The sequence below is a fragment of the Acinonyx jubatus genome, chromosome F2, assembly GCF_027475565.1.
Source record: "Acinonyx jubatus isolate Ajub_Pintada_27869175 chromosome F2, VMU_Ajub_asm_v1.0, whole genome shotgun sequence".
NCBI lineage: Eukaryota > Metazoa > Chordata > Mammalia > Carnivora > Felidae > Acinonyx > Acinonyx jubatus.
The window spans coordinates 11,796,161-11,817,016 of NC_069394.1; the positions used below are offsets into that span (position 1 = coordinate 11,796,161).

General features: G+C 41.8%; 1 long non-coding RNA gene across 3 annotated transcripts in view; it reads left to right on the top strand.

Annotated features, from left to right (window-relative positions):
- The first annotated feature begins 3,290 nt into the window (after window positions 1–3,290).
- LOC106976889 (uncharacterized) overlaps window positions 3,291–20,856 on the top strand; it is a 319,186-nt gene continuing 301,620 nt past the window's right edge. Inside the window, exon 1 of one of the 3 annotated variants that reach the window (XR_008292536.1) lies at window positions 3,291–4,633. This is a non-coding gene — a long non-coding RNA (uncharacterized LOC106976889). The remainder of the gene's footprint in view (window positions 4,634–20,856) is intronic. The other 2 variants (XR_008292539.1, XR_008292538.1) reach the window with 2 other exon arrangements.

Below are 20,856 nucleotides of genomic sequence, written 5' to 3' on the forward strand. Positions count from 1 at the left end.
ATTATGCCATAGTAACAAGCAACCTCCAGATTGCAGTAGCTAAGACAATAAAAGTGTGTATTTCTTACATGACATGTCTATTAGGGATCAGCTCCTTGCTTGTTCTCACTCAGGAACCTAGGCTAATGAAGTAAACATCCCCTAGCAAATTGGAAGGAAACCGTGAGATCAAGAGTCCCGTACCAGGTCTCGCACCCATTGATTAAGTACTGCAGCCTAGAAAAGACAAATATTACTTCTGCTCCCATGTATTGGCAAAAACCATTCTTGGGAGCTGTTAAGGGTTGAGCTGCCTTCCCCCAAAAGATGTACGGAAGTCCTAATCCCTGAAGCCTGTGAATATGATCTTATTGGGAAATAGGGTCTTTGTAGATGTAATCAAGTAGGATGAGGTCATACTCACTTAAGGTGGGTCCTAATTCACTATGAATGGTGTTCTTATAACAAGAGGAGAAAGCAGGCAGACCCAGGAGGGAAGAATGCCATGTGGTGGTGGCAGCCTGGTGCTGCAGCTGCAAGCCAAGGAGTGCCAAGGATTCCTTGCATTCCAAAGACATTCCGATGTCATTCAGACTTCCAGAAGCTTGGAGGGGCAAGAAAGGATTCTCCCCTCCAGGTTTCTTTAGCATGGTCCTGCTGACAGCTTGATTTTTTTTTTTTTTTTTGGACTTCTGTTTTTCAGACTGCGGGACAACACTTTTCCGCTGTTTTTAGCACCCAGTATGTGATACTTTGTTATAGCACCTCTAGGAAATGAACATATATAGTCTTAGCCAAGCACGAGGAGGTCAGGATGAAGTTCAGTCCGTGTGTGCCGGAAAAAGGAAAGGACTCTATCTCAGTAGCACTAATGGCTACAAAAAGAAACATCATTAAATTGTACTGCAGAATCTTTGGGTTTCATCACCGCATGTAGCAAAGTCTTGTCAAAAATACCTACCTGAGAAGTCGCTCTTCTCTTTTCCAGTGTCTTCCTTGGCAAGTACTCTTTCCTTCCCCCTTACAACCTACAAACAAATCCCTTTTCTTTTTCTTGCAATTCAACTCTCACTTCATTCAGCTGAATAAAAAGCCCAGTGGTGAGGCAACATGAGCCCCGTGTTCCTCCAACTAGAAGAGTCCAGCCATTGAAGGATCGCACACTAATATGGGGGCACTGGCCAGGGGGTGCTCTGGGGTCCCACAGCCATCACTGGACTAGGTTTTAATACCCAGCATGTTCACAGTACACTTCTGCCTTGTAATGAACTTTATAGTTTTTCAGTTGTATCATTTATACTTACACTCTGCATAGCAGCAAAGACTTTCCCTGCCCTGCATTTCCACTGCCTTGCACGTTCCTGGCACGGTACCAGTTTGACTAAATGATTGGATGATTTCTATTTCATACTTTTGGTGTCGTGCCTTGCCTAAAGGTGTAAATATCGGCTAATGAGTTTTTGCTGCAGGCAAACCTATTCTAGAAGTAGATATGCATGGACTCATCTTGTAAAGTAACTTTATTAACAGTAGGTACAAGAGTCTTTGTCTTTTCCTTGGTATGTTAACATTATTAAAAAGGCCTGGCTATTTTCTTTTGTGCAACAAGACAACCTAGGGACTGGAACAGATACCGAGGAGCAGTTGCAGATGTGATCTGAAGTCAGGTCTCACACTGGCTGAAGGGGAATCTGAGACCAGGTGGCAGGGGTTCTAGATAGAATATTCTGCCTGTCTCCTCCCTAGTCCCTTGAGCATATGATGTTATTAGCACATCTTTAGTTGAAAGGACAGCCCAGAAGCACAGAATGCTTCAATTCCCCAGGTAGCACATGATACATAAATATTTCATATGTACTAAGCAATCACAAGTCCTCGCTTCTTCCTGGCAAGTCAGGTTGCATATATTAGTTAATGTTTGGCTTGGATTAATATTTATTAGATTACCACTTACATTAAATTATAGTAAAATATTAATTTAAGCATACATTGAGCAAACCCAACTCCCAACCGTGGGATATTTGCAGTGTGTTTGTTGAGTAATTAGACATTTATAAATAATTACAAGCTATTTCTTTATGTATAGCCAGATGTGCCAAAGGTACCCTTTGAGGAAAACAAGTTAATACTCTCTGAAGGTGATTTTGGTATTTTATGCCATTTATGTATTGAGTGCTTAAATATGCTAGGCTTTGCTCGAGGCAGTTCACATTATTTTCATATTGAATACTTATACACCATCCCCTCGAGGTAGGTATTGATAGTCTTGCTTTATAGATGAGGATACTAAGTAATTTGATGAAAGATAATCACCGGTAAATGATTAGTGGGAAAGTTTGACTTTGAATGAAAGTCTGACTTTGCAGCCCTTACTTTTAAGCACCGTTTAATCAAACCTCCAGTATTCTCCAGAATTTGTGAAACTCTCCCAAGAAAGAACTTAAGCAATTGGGTAGCACACTCCTTTATGAAGGAAAAACCTGAAGCTTAGAGCATTAGGAAGATTTCACTTGAAATAAGTGGGGAGCCCATCCCAGAAGTGTAGTTCTTAACCTGTCCAGAATAGGGGCTCTGAATTTTTCATCTTTTATCACCCAGAAGCTAATGCAACCCTTAGTTCAAGTAGAGACACACATCACTTGTTTGAGTGAATCATGAGTGAAGCTACTCCCTACTTTTGATCCTTTGAAGATCTTTAGAATCCTACTTATACGTGTCTTCTCGTACCTGACAACGGGCCTTCTGTGACCGGCCCCACCAGCTCCCCCACCCATCTTCCACACTTGGGGACAGGGACTTTGTGTTCCAGCAGAGGTGAGCTGGCCGGCAGTCTCCGAACGCGCAGGCCTGCCCCAGTCTCTCCGACCTGGTCCGTGCTATTACAAAGGCTGGCCTGAGGCTCCCTCCCTCCTCATGTTGGGATGATGAGGTCTTCATTCAGCCCCCGGAAATGATCCCAGACACCGGGGTCTCTCCCTCCTCAGGGCTCCCGTGGTGCCTTTGCTCTCTCAGCCTTAGACCTTTCACACTGTAGTGCAGGCCGAACCATCTGACAGAGATGTAGAGGGCGAGGCCTGGGATTTAACAGCAGGCATAATGAACGTAAGTCCTTCTTACTGAGTGTCTACTAGGTGGCAAACCTCCTCCGTGAATTATTTCATTCCCTCAAAATCATGAGAGGAATGTGTCTGCCTTTTAACATGGACACATAAACACCAGAGTGTTCTAGATTTCAAAATCCAAAGATTCAATTTTAAATACATTTCAAATTCATTCTTATTTAACAATATGTTTTAATATTCTCATTCATTCCATTGACAATCATATTCTTAAAAAATATAAGTCAGAGCATACTTAAATAAAAAAGTGAAACTCTTTCCCCAGACTGTGGTTATTGAGCATCTGGTAAGTTCCCAGGGAAGTCAGACCCTGATATTCTTGCAAAGGCTGCGTTGAAGAAAGTGTTGAACAAACAATATATTATGGGGAAAGCTTACTGATAGTGAGAGGAAAAAAAAAAAAAGTTTTGTGGTAAGGCTGAAAATTAAAGCTGAAACGAAAAAGCAAGGGAAGGCAGTAGCTTTCTTTGAGCACCTCCTAGGCACATGCCATTTTACATACTTGAGAACATTTGATTCTTGTAACAATGCTATGAAGTTGGCTGTGGCGGGTTGATTGTGTCTCCTCAGAAAGATAGGCGAAGCCCTAACCGTTGATACCTCAGAATGTGACCTCACCTCATTTGAAATAGGGTCTTTTCAGGGGTGACCAACTTAAAATGACATCATGAGGGTAGGCTCTAATCCAGTATGATCCACATCCTTATAAAAAGGGAAAATTAGGAGATAGACACGCGCAAAGGGAAGAGGATGTGGAGACACAGGGCTAATGCCGTCTACAGGCTAAGGGATGCCTGAGGCGCCCCTGAAGCTGGGAGAGAAGAATGGAAGAGATTCTTCCCCGTGGCCCTCAGAAGGAATCAATTCTCCTCTAATACCTTGATATCAGACTTCTAGCCTCATTTGTGACACCGTGAATTTCTGTTTAAGACTCCCAGTTTCCGGTGTTTTGTTATGGCCCTAGAAAATGAAGACATTGGCATTTTAATCAGTTTTTGGTCAAGTAATATGACGCATGTGGACTAACGTCTGGGTTGGAACAGAGACTTTCAGAGCACCCCCCCTTCCCCCTGATATTATTGGCTCTTAGCTGTAAAGGACACTGAGAACACAGGATAAGCACCAAACGTGGAGGACTGAGCAGATGGGGAGGGAGGGGTAGTCCCAGGAGGAACTGGTGCCCAGGGAGCCCGCCCAGCGTTAATCATTTCTATTTCTTCCCACACGACTGATTAAACCCAGCCTCATCACCAGTATGGCCTTTCACTCAGAGAATTTTCCCTTCCTGGGTCACACAGATTGACCCTTTTCCACGTTTCTGGGGGATTCTCTGTGTCAAAGGGAATTCGAGCCATTTATTCAAATGTGTCTGGTTTGCGTGGGGCGTCAGACTGAAGGATGACACTGCAAACCTGAGGGGACAGCCTCCAATTAATCAGAGAGCCACGCCTCACCTTGCCAGGGTCTCACAGAGTGTGTCACAGTCACAACTATTGATTCCTGGTCCATCGATGCTGCAGCTCCAAAAGCTCGAGGTAAGGGCAAGGGATGGCACCTTTGTTCTCACTGCCACCAAAACGGCAAGTCCTTTAAAGAAGCTGTTTTTTCTAGACAGTTTGTTGAGGAGTCAGGCTCTATTATTTTCCAGCCGAATGGAGTCTAAGTTCCATTGTTGTTCCAGCATTATCTTGGGGCCACTTGATGCAGTATCTTCGCTTAAGCCAAGATTTTGTTAATACCCTAGGCATTGTGATGGCTGCCACCTGATGGCTTCTTCCATCTTGTTCACCCCTGTGTCCCTAGCGGGTAGCCACATATAGCAGAATCTCAATAAATATATTTGTTGAATGAATGAAAGATCTGAGGGTTTGGAATCATATAGGTTGAGTTCAAATTTGAACTCCATGTGTTCTGTTCCAGGCACGGTGCTACGTATCGGGGAAACTAAGTTGGGCAGGGAGCTGCCTTCCAAAAGCTCACAGTGAGGGTGGGGCATTCAAGTAGGGAGGCAGGGAGACAGGTGTAGAAACATCTCTCGGAACCCGCATGTAAACTCAGGGAGAGCATTTTAGTGAGTCCCCTTTGCTGGAAAGGAACTTGAGTCAGAGCTAAGAATAGGAACCTCAACTGTATCTGACTGAGCTGTACTCAGAAAAGCAATTCCTATAATAGGCCACCTACTTAGAAACAGACATTATCACATTGCTGAAGGAGATAAGATGTTTTTATGGGTCAGCTCATTCACTGCTGAGGAGGCCCCGTGAGAAATTTTGTGTCCTTGGTAAGCATTGACATGTTATGTTCTACGACCTTAACATGAGTACTCCTTTTTATAATCATACTCAGTTCTTTTAGGGTACTGTATGGGTACCTGAATGATTGACTGGCTGGTTATTCTTTCCACAAGCATTTATTCCTTACTTACTATAAGTCAGGCTCTGGAGGAACAGAGGTGGACAGACACAGTGCCTGCCCTCAAGACTCATAATGCAGAGTCAGTAGACAAGTAGTCGACATATAACTACCCTGGTAATAGGTAATATCCTTCCATAAACGCATGCAGAGGGATAGTTTATGAACAAAGATGAAATCACAGCTTAAATGATATCTAATGAATTTAATGAATGGCTATAAACAGCAGAACACTCGGTTGATGTGGACCTCTGCAGTCCTTAAAAATGAGGAAGGACTGACTTATAAATAATTTGGAAAATTCTCCATTGTAAAAATAGGTTAAAGGAAAGGGCACAAAAGTATGTATAGAATGTTATAACTGTGCAAAATAAGAATCAAAACAAAATAAGAATATACAAAGGGAACGTTGGGAGGTTTTACACAGATAGGGAAATTGAATTATTTCCAGGTGTGAGACTGTTTGCTTTTGCTTTTTTTTTTTTCTTTTGGGTGTGTGTGTGTGTATTTGCTTTTTTTTTTTTTTTTAGGTATTTCAATATGTAATTAGCATTCAGAATTTTTTAAATGGGACTACAATGCCAGTCGGCTTTTGTTTTGAAATGTCCCAGTTACTATAAATCAACAAAGCCATCTAAGTGTGAGGTGGGAGTGGGCATGTTTTGGAATGGTCGGATGAATAATGTGAATCCACTGATCCATGATGATCTTCATTAGACAGAGACTTTGTTACACACAGATGAGGCCAAATCCAGGATGCTGAATTGGCCGGGAGATCTCATTGTGCCTCCCAAGAGCAATTGCCAAGCTTGCAACCTAAGGAAGAACAAATCAGTCGGGGAGAAAAAGAAATGATAAAATCTGCTGCATCAATTGAATCATGATCCGTTTCACTCTCTCTGCTCTGCTTCCTTCTGTCCTTTGTCTCTTTTCCAAGCATAAACAGGGGCACAACATACTTAGGGTATCAGGATTTATCTGCATTTAACTCGAAACTGGACATTGTCTAACCAACCTTTTCTTTTGTTCATTTATTATCAGGGGTCCCAGAATGAAAAGTATCTCAGAACCAGTGGATAATGTGGCTAAATCATATTTTCCATGCTCTGTTCTTCTATGATTCTTGCTGTTCTTGCATTCACATTATTTATGGCTCTGAGAGTTATATGAAAATACATTTTTTTTTTGATCATGCAGTGTTCATCACCTGTCTACTTTCTTCTGGATTCCAGACTACATTGTGGGATGGCGACAAGGTCAATAAGTTGAGATATTCAGGATGAAGAAATGCCCTCCTGGGTCAAGGAGAGACCTGTGGAGAGGCAGGCTGGGCTTGGAGCTTAGTTCTTTTGACTTTTGGCCAAATGGGCCCATGACATATTGTCTACTAGACTGTCAGGTTCATGAGGTCAAGAACAATGTTATTCATTCATTTATTCATATATACCTTCTTAGCACTTAGCATGGTGCCTGACACACAACCTATATTGAATGAATAATAAGTAAGTACACCTTTGGCATTTTACAAATGCCCAGTAACAGTGAATGCTGACACTTTTACAGGTCTTTGTTGGCCAGAATTCTATATTGCCAAAAATGCATGAGAATTGAGTATGTGACTTATTATGTAATATTTGTAAAGGATCAATACAAATTTGATGTAGTGATAATAGTGGTTTATTCATTTATATACTCGTGTTCTAGCACGGATTGGGTGTCGGCTCTATGTCAGGCTTTATGTTGGGGCTCAGGGAGATAACTATTCCCATTTGTAATGATTTCCTATCATATATAGGGAGTGTCACTAACATACCACCCCTGGATTCTCTCCATCCTTTACTCACCTCTCCCCGGGAAAGGAGTAGCTTAATCTGATTGGTACCTCAGTAAGGTCCAATTGTACCCACGGTGTCTTTGACAAATAGGATGCTATGTGGAGCCTCTGGAAGCCCCCCAAAGAAGAATCACAGAGGCACATCTGCCAAGGGCTTTGGAGTAACACAACACTGTGCTCATATTTACTAATAACTATTCTCCTTTTGAGAAAACTCCTTCAGTTGATACTGAATCCTGATAGACACTAAACATTTGACCAATTCACCAAATAGGAGCTGCTTATCATGAACTGGCTGTTACCTGTTGCACTAAGACATAAGGTTGAATGTGTGGAGTAGCAGTCCACCATCAAGAGAAAAAGGTAGCTATGATCTTGGGCTGCAGGGGTCAGAAAGGTGCAGTCAATTGCTTAGACTCCTCTGACACCTATCACGATGTATTTTTGCACCCTCCCCCAAAACTTTGGCTCAATGAGAGTTCCCTGTGATCAGGTAAACTTGATTCTGGGGACTTCCAGCTGCTGGTGATGATGAAGTCACTTGGTTGGACTAAATGCCCCACAGATAACAATGATAGACTATGGGCAAAAATATGCATATGCCAAACTATTATTTGATGGCACTGGAGAGTAATCAGAGGCAAAAACTTCAGAGGAAAGGGGAAAGAGTTCAGGGATTGCAGAAGAGTCAGAAAGGTGAGAAAGAAGTCCTGGAAAGGGAGGGAGCCCCAGAGCGAGTGAGCCCCAAAGTCAGTGCATAAAGTGTTCCCCAATCCTTGGCAGATTGCTGAACTACATGTGTTTGAGGGGAGGAGACTCTAGCAAGCTTGGTGAAAAGGCTGAACTGGAAGTTGAAAGCCCTGAGCAGAGATTCCAGCTTCTGTAACCTGTAAGAGAAGACAGTTTGGAATTTGAATTCAGCCTACTTACTTCTTGCCGGAACAAAAATCACAGAAAGCTGAGTGTCTAGAACATGCCATTTACCATATCCAGTATCTAATGCAACATTCGATGAAGCAAGGGTAGTGAGAGAAAAAGCAGGCAGTAGAGTCAATGCAAGGGTTGGGGTTAGGGTTAGAGCTTCGGTTTGTGTTTGGGTTAGGAGAAGGTTACAGTGAGTGAGGGAGACAGCGCGTGTGAGGTTTAAGGTGAGGTTGCGGGTTAGGATCGTAGGTTGCACTTGAATTAGGTTTAGGTGTATTGAAGAGGAGCTACAGCAACATGCCTTTGGTTCTCAAGTCCTGAAACAATTGGCAAAAGCTAAAAATAAGGGGGGACGCCTGGGTGGCTCAGTCGGTTGGGCGTCCGACTTCGGCTCAGGTCATGATCTCACGGTCTGTGGGTTCAAGCCCTGCATCGGGCTCTGTGCTGACAGCTCAGAGCCTGGAGCCTGTTTCCAATGCTGTGGCTCCCTCTCTCTCTGCCCCTCCCCCACTCTCACTTTGTCTCACGCTGTCTCTCAAAAATAAATAAATATTTTTAAAAAAGCTAAAAATAAATAGGGAAAAGGATATTCTTTAACTAATAATGAAAGCTCATATGTTGTCTTGTTCCCGTGGCCAAGTGTTCTTGCCAACCCTCTACTCCAGAATTAGGCTTATGTGGCAGATGCTGTTGATGCCCTCACCTCCAGACCTTCAGCCTGCTGTGACTTCAGCTGAGGCTCTGGCAGACCATCGGGAAGCACCCTGAGACTTTCCGCTTCAACTTTCTTCTTCTTCTGAAGCCTCGGAAGCTCAGTCAGTCAACTCACAGGTGTAGCACAGAATCCAGTGGCCTCTAGGTCACTTGAAGACAAGCGTCTAGATGTCAACATTGGTATATTTTTGTGGGTCTGTTTTAGGGTTCTCTGTTCTTTACGTTGATCTGTGTGTCTGACCTTCTGTAAGTACTATACTGTTGTGATTACTGTGGCTATATAGTAAACCTTAACATCAGAAAGAGTAAGATCTCCCATTTCATTCTTCTTGTCAAGATCATTTTGGATAGTTTTGGGCTACCCTGTGTGGAGCCCTGTGCTGACAGCTCGGAGCCTGGAGCCTGCTTCGGCTTCTGTGTCTCCCTGTCTGTCTCCCCCTCCCCTGCTCATGCTAAGTCTGTCTCTCTCTCTCAAAAATAAATAAACATTAAGAAAAGATTATTTATTTTGAGAGGGAGAGTGTGAGTCGGGGAGGAGCAGAGAGGGAGAGAGGTAGAGAATCCCAAGCAAGCTCTGAGCTGTCAGCACAGATATGTAGACTATCATGTCACTTTCTTTTCTTTCTTTCCTTTTTTTTTTTTTTAATTTTTAACATTTATTTATTTTTGAGAGACAGAGAGAAAGAGAGAGAGGCAGAGAGATGGAGACACAGAATCCAAAGCAGGCTCCAGGCTCTAAGCTGTCAGCACAGAGCCCGACGGGAGGCTTGAATCCATGAGCCGTGAGATCATGACCTGAGCCAAAGTTGGATGCTTAACCGACTGAGCCACCCAGGGGCCCCTCATGTCACTTCCAAATAGGAATCACTCTCTTTTTTCCCTTTCTGATATGTATGCCTGTTTTTCCCTTTTCTTGCCCTGTTGCACTGGCTAAAACTTCCAGCTTCATGTTGAATAAGAATGTAAGAGTGGACATCCTTGTCCCAATTTCCCCCCGAATTTTAAGGGAAAAGACTCAGTCTTTCATTATTAAGTATAGTGTTAGCTGTAAGTTTGTGTTTTTTTTTGGAAATTGTGAGTGAGCGTTGAATTCTGTCAAATACTTTGCTTGCGTGGATTGACATGATAATGTGATTTTTCTTATTTAGTCTGTTAGTAAAAGGTATTATATATATTGATTTTCAAATATTGAACTAGTCTTGCATCCCTGGAAAAAACCGCTCCTTAATATGTATAACGCTTTCTGTATGTTGCTGATTTCCATTTGTTAGTATTTTGTTAAGGATTTTGCATTTACTTTCATGAACGTTAGTGGTCTGTAGTTTTTTTTTTTTAAGTAGGCTTAATGCCCAGTGTGGAGCCTAACACAGAGCCCAGTGAAGGCCTTGAACTCATGACCCTGAAATCAAGACATGAGCTGAGATCAAGAATCAGACACTTACCTGACTGAGCCACTCAGGCACCCCAGTGGTCTTATTTAAGGTTTTGGAACTGTATCTTTTTTTTTTTTTTTATCTATTTATGATATCAGGGCTTAATAAAATGAAAGGGAAGTATTCCCTCCTCTTCTATTTTCTGGAAGAGATTGTGTAGAATTATTATTAATTTTTTAAATATGTGGTAGAATTCTCCAGTGACACCATCTGGGCCTAGAGATTACTTTTATGGAATTTTTAAATTACAAACTTAATTTCCTTTAATACAAGGAATACGAGGCTATTCAAGTATTTCACATTGAGTACATTGTTGTGGTTGTGTTTTTCAAGGAAATGGTCTATTTCATCTAAGTTTTCAGATTTATGTGTGTAGGGATGTTCTTAATACTTTTTTTTATAGTTTTCATGCCTGCAGGGTCTGTAGTAGTATCCCTGTTTTATTCCTGATATCAGTCATTTGTGTCTTCTCTCTTAACCTGTGTCTGTTTTGCTAGAGGTTTGGCAACATTATTAATCTTTGAAAGAACAAGCTCTTTGTTGATTAATTTTTCTCTGTTGTTTTTAGTTTAATTGGTTTCTGTTTTTTATTTCCTTCCCTCTCACTTTGGGTTTATGTTGTTCTTCATTTTCTAGGTTCTTGAGGGAGGAGCTGAGATCACGGATGTGAGACTTTGCATACATATATGCATTTAGTGCTATGCATTTCTCTCCCAGCACTACTTTAGCTATATAGCACAGATTTTGATATGTAGTATTTTAATTTTTATTTGGGTCAATGAATATTTTGATTTCCCTCAAAAATTCCTATGTATCTTATCATATATATATATATATATATATAGGTATATTTTTGTAATATTAAAAGATATACATAAACAGTTATATATTCATATATAAAGTATGTATACATATATATATATAAAATGATAAAACGCATGTGTAAATATCTAAGGTATAGAATATCCAAGGAACAAAAGGGAAGAAATGTTTTCACACTTCATCCAAAGTAGTAAAATGACAATACCAATAGACTGTATTATCTAGATAGATATTACATGTCTATACTATATATTCATATAAATATAATATATATTATAATTATATGAAATTAATTATATAAATTGTTATATAATTATAAATATAAATATAATTATATACTTAAATAATTATATAAATTAATTATACAAAATATAAAGAATATAATATAATATATATATATATCTTATCACAGTCTACCTTTGTTTGACAGCTTGGACTTCTAGACTACAGGTGTAGACTTTTGTCGAAGGGAAATGATATTTTGGAGTTTTATTACCCTTTTATTTTCTGTGAAAGTAAGTCAGGTTTCATAGACCCACCTAACAGGTGAGGGTTCCTGGGTTCAGTGAATTCAAATAACTTGTCTAAGATCACCCAATTGTTTTTTTTAAGTGCTTATTTATTTATTATCTGTCAGTGCAGAGCCCAATGTAGGGCTCGATCTTACCAACCATGAGATCATGACATGAGCCAAAATTAAGAGTTGGATGCTTAACTGACTGACCCACCAGACACCCCTAAGCTCACCCAATTTTTTAACAGCACAAAGAAAGCAGGTCATAAAATTTTTGAGTGGTTGAATGAGTCAGCACTACTTTTCTCATTTCTTGACTACCCGAGGTCTGACAGATTTCATAGCTCTAGTTGGAGAAAGTGGAGGCATTTCTTTTCTGCCAAAATCATAGGACTTCTCCCACTTTTCATAAACAACCCTTGGGAGACCTTGACAAGCACAATGGTCTAATGGAAAATTATTTACTAGTGTTCTCTCCTCTTCTGTAGATGTTTACACTTATTTTATAAGGTCGTTGACATTAAGAAACATGAAAAACATTCCTAATTTAGTGCTGATGTGACACCAGTTCATTTCAGCAGTAACCAAATATAGATAATTGCAGAGGGTCAGCTCAGGGTAAAGTGTATCTTTAGACCCATTCCCAGGGCATACAGTTTCTCTATTCTAAAGTTTACAAGTTGGAAGGGCTGAGATATCAGGGTACCAAAAGACTAGACATTGGAAGCTCCATTAGATGGTATTTTTCACTTTACTTTACCAGTACTTTTGGCAAACATTTAAAGTTAGCAATTCCCATCAAGTCTTCCAGGTAGTGGCCCACTCTTCCTCCTAGGAGAGACCCAGCAGTAACAGGCATGGAGCCCAGCATCAAGGAAGCACCAAGCAATGTTTTGACTTCATCTCCAGTGATCCTTACCTTATTTCCCCCTTATCCACCTTCTCCCTTGGTCGTCGATCTGATCAAAGGCTCTTTCTATAAATCTTATGCTCCAAATCCCATTCTGCATCCTCTGTTGTAGTTATTTTACTCTCCCTTGCCCTCCCTCTGTCATCTAGACCTCCTCACCCTGGCTCTTCTGCCTTCTTCCAGTCCTCACCCTGCTTCTTGCTTCACATCCCTTGGTATCTGCTTGGCTCAGTTGTGTTGCTGTGGCCTAGCGTTTCACTCACATTTTCATATGTAGCCATTAATTGCTCCTTGTCTGTTTTGTAAAACCGAACCTTGTCCCGGTGAGACCTCTCTGTTTCTCATTTCGGTATCTAGAGGGCCGAGTTCTGATAGAGCAGTTGGGCTCCCGTGGGTATTTGCGATCATTACAAATTCAGTGTCTCAGTTGGCTTTTGGGGCTGTCAGCAATTTTCTGCATTTCTCCATGCTTCATATGCTCTTTCATTCCTTTCAGAGCTATTTGAAAGGTTTACTTCTTTGCTCCAACCTCCAGCTTCCCCCACCCTTCTCACTTATAGCAGGTGGCTGTGTGCTCGCTTTTGCTGAGATGAAAATTAAGGACAAAGACCCTTATCTTTGTGTACATCCATACTCTCTTCACTTCCCTACCTCAGAAGGTGTGATGAAATTCCCTCTGATCCATGTATTCCCGTTAAAATGTGTTTAGGATCTCATGCTGTTCTGCTTCCTTAGGAATCTTATACTCCAGCCTTATATCCCTTTTTTCATTTGTATTTTATGATGCCCTCTCTTTCCTTTCAGAATAGAAATATGAACATATTAACAAACAAGCAATCAAACAAAAATTATTATGTTCTCACTTTTCCTTGTTAGCCAGTTTTCTTGAGAAGCCAGTCCATATTTAGGTATTCATTTTTTCAAATGTTTGTTTGTTTATTTAGAGAGCACATGTGAGGGAGGAGCAGAGAGAGAGAGAGAGAGATTGAATCTCAAGCAGGAGCTTAACCCAGCCCCTTGATCTTCTGCGGGGCTTGATCCCATGACCGTGCGATTATGACCTGAGCTAAAGTCAAGAGTCAGTCACGTAACTGACTGAACCACCCAGGCTCCCCTAGGTCTTGATTTTTTAAAAACGTCCTTCTACGGACTTACCAATAATTTGGCTTCTGTCCCTACAATATCACTGAAATCTTCTAGGGACACCAGTGACCTGAGTATCGCCCCCTTTAAACAATTGATTCTTTTCAGTTCTTATCCTGCCTTCTATTTCTGTAGCATGTGGAAAGACTGATAGCTATGTTATTTCTTTTTTAAAAAAATTTTTATGTTTATTCTTGAGAGAGAGAGAGACAGACAGACAGACAGAATGGGGGAGGGCCAGAGAGAGAGGGAGATACAGAATCTGAAGCAGGCTCCAGACTCCAAGCTGTCAGCACAGAGCCTGATGTGGGGCTCGAACTCATGGACCATGAGATATGACCTGAGCCAAAGTCAGACACTTAACTGACTGAACCACCCAGGTGCCCTGTAGGCATGTTATTCTTAATTAAATTGAATTAATTTATTTACAAATAGGTAATAAGTTCACTTAGAAATTTAAAAGTGCTACAAGGGAGGACAATACAAATTCTCCTTCTCACCCCCTTTCCTCTGGTCATTTACTTCCCATTCCTGGAGGCAGCTAGTTTTGTTACCAGTTTTGTGAGTGGTTTTGGCACCATAGACAAACATGCATGCTTACACATAGTACACGCATGTGCACACACACACTCACATGTATTCTCCTGCTTTTTGTTTTTAACAGGCCTAAACGTGTGCTAACTTAGCACTATACATGAATCATTTTGATACATACCCAAAAAACCCTTCCAGGATGTTGTCCAAGTCACAATGCAGCCGATCAGCAATTTACTAACTCCTCGCACCGTGCATCTTCTGAAGCCTGTTTTCTTTTGGTTTTCCCACGCCCTTATTGGCCTGTTCTCCCCAGCATCCTCTGGGATCCTTTGACTTTCCATCTTGGGGTTTCCAAGGGCTTCTTTGCAGCCTGCTCCTATTCTCCCCTGTATATCCTTTGGAATGATCATATTAATCTATTATGTGGTTTGGTGCTCAGTCATATACAGATGTCATTCTGATGGAGTTCTCTGGACGGACCTCCTTGCTAAGATTAAGAATGACATCATCAACTCCCTATAGGAAACCTGGTTATCTTCATGAGATATCCTCTAGGCATCTCAAAGCCAACTGGTCCATACGAGAACTCATTCCCAGTCTCTCCCTTTCCTCCTCCAGTGTTCCAGTTCCTAGCCACAAACCTGCTGACCTATGCACAAGAGATTGATGTCATCGAAACTAACCAGTCACCCCAGCCAGAAATCAGCTCATCTTCTCACTGTCTCCTTCCCTTTTACTCTCCAGATTCTGACAGTCTTCAGGTTTTCCTAATTTAGATGTGAAATCTGTCACAGCAATCCCTTCTGTCTGTTTCCAAAACCCTCCTTAGTTTAAGTCCTCGTCACTTTTTACTAAGATTATTGAAAACTTGGCTGCTTCTCTCTCTTCTCACCCCTCTGATTCATCTTCCACAAGGCGGCTGCTAGGGTGAGCTTCTCCAAATCCGCTTCATCACTGTCTTGCTTAAAACCTTACCATGGCTTTCTGTGGATTTTAAGGTGAGCAAACCTCATTTTAGTTCACAGTGTTCTTGTGCTAGGTGAAATAATGTCCCCCAAGTATCTGTATTCTAATCCCTGGAGACTGTGGATGTTACCTTAAATGGCAAAATGAACTTTGTGAATGTGATAAAGTTAAGGATCTTGAGATGGAAATTATCTTGGTTTATCCTAGTGGGACCTAAGTGTCATCACAGGTACCTCTACCCTAGAGGAGTGTCTGGATGGCTCTGTTGGCTGAGCATCTGACTCTTGATTTTGACTCAGATCATAATCCCAGGGTTGTGGGATCTAGCCCCATGTTGGGCTCCGTGCTGAGCAGGGAGCCTGCTTAAGATTCTCTCTCTTTCTCCCTCGCTCCTCTCCCCCACTTGCACTCTCTCTCAATTTCTCTAAGATAAAAAAAAAAAAATGTTAAAAACCCACAAAAAACAAGACAGCAGAGGGAGATTTGCATGCATAAGAGAAGGCAGCGTGATGATAGAGCAGAGGGGAATCATGTGGCCAAGGCATGCTGGCAGCCTGAGAAGCCGGAAGAGATAAGAAACAGATTTCCCCCTGGAGACTCGAGAAGGAACCGGCTCTGCCCACACCTTGATTTCAGTCCTGTAGGACTCATTTTGGACTTCTGACCTCCGGAACTGTCACAGAACAAATTTGTGTCATTTGAAGCCACTGCATTTGTGGCAATTTGTTACAGCAACAATACGAAACTAGTACAGTTTTTTTCTTTTTTTTGTTTTTTTTTTTTTTTTTGCCATTAGTCTTTGCCCCTTCCCTCCAAAAATTCATCAGTTTAACTACACTGAATTTCTTTTCTATTCTTGAGCACATATGCTCTGTTAAGTCTTCACTCCTTTGCACATAAAGTTACTTCTATTGAAGGCTATACTTTTATCCAAATATATTTTATTCTTTTAAATTCATCTCAAGAACGTCTTTTGCTAGGAAGCCTTCTGTATCCCCAGTATGGTTTAAATAACCCCCATCCCTGTTCCCAATAAGGCATCTATCTGTGCTGTATCGTAGTGACTGACTTAGCTCTCTTGCCTGTTGGTCCGGGAGCTTCTCGAGAGCAGGCGGTGTGTGTCTTACCTGGACTTGCATCCTCTGTGCCTCGTGCTGTGCTTGGCACATACCTGACCCTTAGTTAGTGTTTGTTGAGATGAGAAATAAAGTGAAATTGAGCTGGGCACCTTCTGATGCTGTTCTTTATGTCAGTTACAAACTTCCCTTTTCCCCGGGTGGGGAAATAGGAGTGGAAGAGGCCACCGCAGCACACCCTCACCTACCAACTTGTGTCTCGCCTTTGCAAGTGGTCGTCCTCCCTCGAGACTGTTGAAACAGATGCAGCCCACGGGCTGGGATGCTGGTGACCTACTCTAGGGCTGAGTGTGTCTTGTTGGGATGTGGGTGGGGTTATGGAAGGAACGTATTGTGCTGAGGACCAGGAGACCAGAGTTCTAGCTGTGAATCTGATACAGACCTAGTGTGAAAATAGTCTCTTTGTTCCTGTTTAGAGTATTATTTAGAATCTTCAGGTTGGGGTGCCTGGGTGGCTCCGTTAAGCGTCCGACTTTGGCTCAGGTCATGATCTTGTGGTTCACGAGTTCCAAGCCTCGCATCGGGCTCTGTGCTGACAGCTCAGGGCCTGGAGCCTGCTTCAGATTCTGTGTCTCCCTCTCTCTCTGCCCCTCCCCCACTAGCGCGCGCGCACTCTCTCTCTCTCTCTCTCCCAAGAATGAATAAACATTAAAAAAACTAAAAATAAATAAAAAATAAAATCTTCAGGTGGAATATAGATTTCTTCAAGATTTAAGGTTTGATTTATATTTATTCAATTTATTCAATGTCCAGTCTAGACATCTGGATGAAATTATATATTTGCATGTTTTTCCTGATCTCTTTAATAAGGGGAGCACAGTTACCCTCTTGTTTATCTAAATTTTTTTTTAATGCTTATTCACTTTTTGATAGAGACAGAGCGTGAGTGGGGGAGGGGCAGAGAGAGAGGGAGACACAGAATCTGAAGCAGGCTCCAGGCTCTGAACTGACAGCACAGAGCCCAACGTGGGGCTCAAACCCATGGACCATGAGGTCACGACCTGAGCCGAAGTCGGACACTCAGCCGACTGAGCCACCCAGGCGCCCTACCCTCTTGTTCATCAGATAATCTGTTAGCTTCTTCTGTTTTCAGTAAAGCTCATGTGCCTCCTTCCTGCACTTTCCTTATGCTTTTCAGACCTTTTCCTTTATACCCAAGGAAATTTGGATGATAAACATTATTCCTGGTTTTCCATTTTGTATTGTTGACCCCCTTCTTTCTCCCCGGATCCCCTCTGTCCCCTCACATGCACATCCAGAGGAGAATTCATGCCTGCAGCCTGGTCATGATTTCTGACCCACAAAAACTGTGTGAAGTAATAACTGTTGTTTTTAGCCACTAAGATTTGGAGTACTTTTTAATGCAGCAGTTGAGAACTAATACGTGTATATTGTGATGCATGTTAACGAGTATAGTAACACAGGGGATTCTCGTTAAAACCCGTTGCCTTACGCAGTCCGCTGTGTACTTCCACTGTTTCTGTGAGTCGGGAGGGAGGAAGAGCCCTCAGTGGGTGACAAGACTCGGGCTCTAGAGTTCGTCTTGCCAACCAACAAGGGAGTCTTGGTTTTCCGCCTGAAACATAAATTAATTGGTTTGTTAAAATTGGCAGCATGTTGCAATCATCTGGGAAACCTTGAAAAACGACTGAACACTGACTGTGTCCTACCCACAGGGATTCTGATTTAATTGGCATGAGGTGTAACTTGGGTATTGGAACTCTGAAAATCTCTGTAGGTGATTTCACTATGTAGCAAAGATCGACAGCCACTGCCCTCTTGCAGAGGTTCTCACGTGGCGGTCCCCCTGCTGGCTGTATGGACGTTACCGTGAGGACTTGTTCGAAGTGCAGCATCTCATACCCCTTCCCCAGGTTTCCTGAATCAGAACCTCTGAGGTGGGGCCCAGCAGCCTGGGTTCAACAAGCCCTTCAAGGGATCCTGGGGTATTCTCAAGTTCGAGGGCCACTGCTCAGCTTGGTCTAGATGGTCCCCGTGGTTCTTCCAGCTCAAAAGTGTGTGTGAGCCTATGTCTCCTGCTCTGGGGAGACAGCAGTCTCTCTCCCCCTCCGCCATCTCACATAACGCACTCGGCCTATCAGATTTCTAGTTGTATGCTCTTGTCACCCTGGACTTGAAGATCCAGGTCCTCCGAAAGCCTGGAATTTTCCTGATGGAACAGTTTTATCAGTGTGTTAACAGGTGAACCAAACTGGTAAATGTTGTAGAGCTGAAGTTTTCCAAGCATCCCACGTGGTTACAAACCACTCAACCAACATTTTAATTCCATTGAGGGTACTTTTTCCTCAGCTTGCCATTCTGACATCATTGAAGACTCAAGTGTTCTCTAAGGAGCCTAGAATCTTCCCACCAATTAAAAAAAAAAAAAACCAAAGGAGCCCCAAAAGTTAGAAGGCGAAGGAAATGAAAATAGATGAGATAGATATTGGGGACCAAGGACTTGTCAGTTTGATGTAAACTTATCAGATTCTGTCCATTTGCCCTGCTTGGTCCCAGTATTAATAAAGCAAGTATTATTTAGTTTAATAATACTAAACTAAATATTACTTCGTATTAATACTTAGTATTAAACTAAATAATACTTTGTTTATTAATACAGAGAAGGTAAGATAAAAAATAGTCCAGGACGAAACAACCATAATGACCTTGATAGGAGAGCAATGGCTGTGTTGTTGGTAGGACCAGATTTTGATGGATCACCAGGTTGGCTAAGTGCTATTTTCATCCGTTGAGTTGGGCCCTTCCCTTCAGCCAGCTGTGTGAATTCATCTGTTGCACATTAGATTTCAGGAAGGAGCTCACCTTTTTTGGAGTTACTGCTTTGCAAGCGGTTTTTCATAAATAAAAGTCAATTAATATTTAAGCTCCTTGATAGAACTTTAATTTGGGTTAAATTGACATTTGCAGAGACAGTCTCTGTAATATATATATCTTCCATAGGCAGTATATAGCATTCATGCAGCTTTGGTCAGGAATCTAAGTATGCTGATGGCTTTCTTTTCGTACGCATATGTTACCTTGTATGTATATTTTTCTAATATATACACGCACCTAGAGGTAGATAATAGATATAGGTTGTGCATGTTATGAGTGTATCTCCTTATTGTGTTTGTATACATTATTTGGCTCTCACAACTTGGTGGGGTAGCCAAGTTTGCACAATAGAAACAGTCGCTTTCGTTATTTATTATGTACTGAGGGACTGTAACTTGGCACTTACCCAGGGACTTCACGTACATCGCCCCTCGTCCTTACAGAGACCTTGCCAAGGTAACTATTATTATTTCTGTTGCATAGATTGGCAAAGTGAGACTCAGAAAGGGAAAGTGACTATCTCAAGGTAGCAGGTGGCAGATATGGGGTTGGAACCTAAGTTTCTGAGATTCCAAAGTTGGGATCCGACTCCACATGCTCCTGGTCCAATGCCAGCAGGTTGACAAAGCCATAGAGATGTAGTCCCCTTCCCACTGCCATCGCCTGTTCCCACCTACACTCCCTTTTACCTGGGATGGCGTGAGAGTTTTTTACTAATCCTTCTATCTTCAGGGGATTTTTGTCCTCTGAGGTGATGTTACCACAGCAGCAGGCAATGCCAGAAGATGGTGAGCGGGGCAGGGTCGATCAAGTTCTGAGGAAAAGAATCATCATCAGCTGGTCTGTCTTCTAAGTAATGAGGCAAGAGGCCGACTTCCTCAGGCATTTGAGTACTTCTGGAAAAGACTCCATCAAGAGTTAGTTTCTTCTTGAAAATCAAACCAAACCAAAGATTCCAGGAACCAAGAAACCCCTATAAAAAGCTGGTTATGCACTTACTGTTCCTGCTTTCTAGAAAGTTCTTAAAATCACTAGACCACTCTGTGTAAAATATCATGCTCCACTCTGACACTCTCCTCTCCGCCTCCTTCACCCACTTTTTTTTTATTCATAACATTTGTCACAACCCACATATTTCCTCTATGTGTGCATGTGGATAGACACACAATGTTGTTTATTATCTGTCTCTTGCGCTGAGCTCCATGAGAGCAGGGACTCAGTTTTGTTTACCACTATGTACATAGCACCTTGAACAGCACCTGGAACATAGTAGGTGCTCCATAGATGCTGGTTGTATATGCATTATAACGTACAAGTAAAATCAGATAATGGTTTTAGGATAAAATGCAAATTCTCCCAACTCTGACGAGTTAAAAATACTAAGGTAGTTACTAAAATGTGGGAAGGAAGGGGGGTAGGAGGTATGAAACAAAGTAATTGTGCTAATCCTCAGTGAAACCGTGGTACAGCATAATGTTGAATGTTCGATTTCAAAGGGCTTCTTAAAGTATATTTTATAATCTTTTATTTCTTTAGCTTTAGAGGAATCTCTCATGAATTAACAAACCTTTCAGGTAA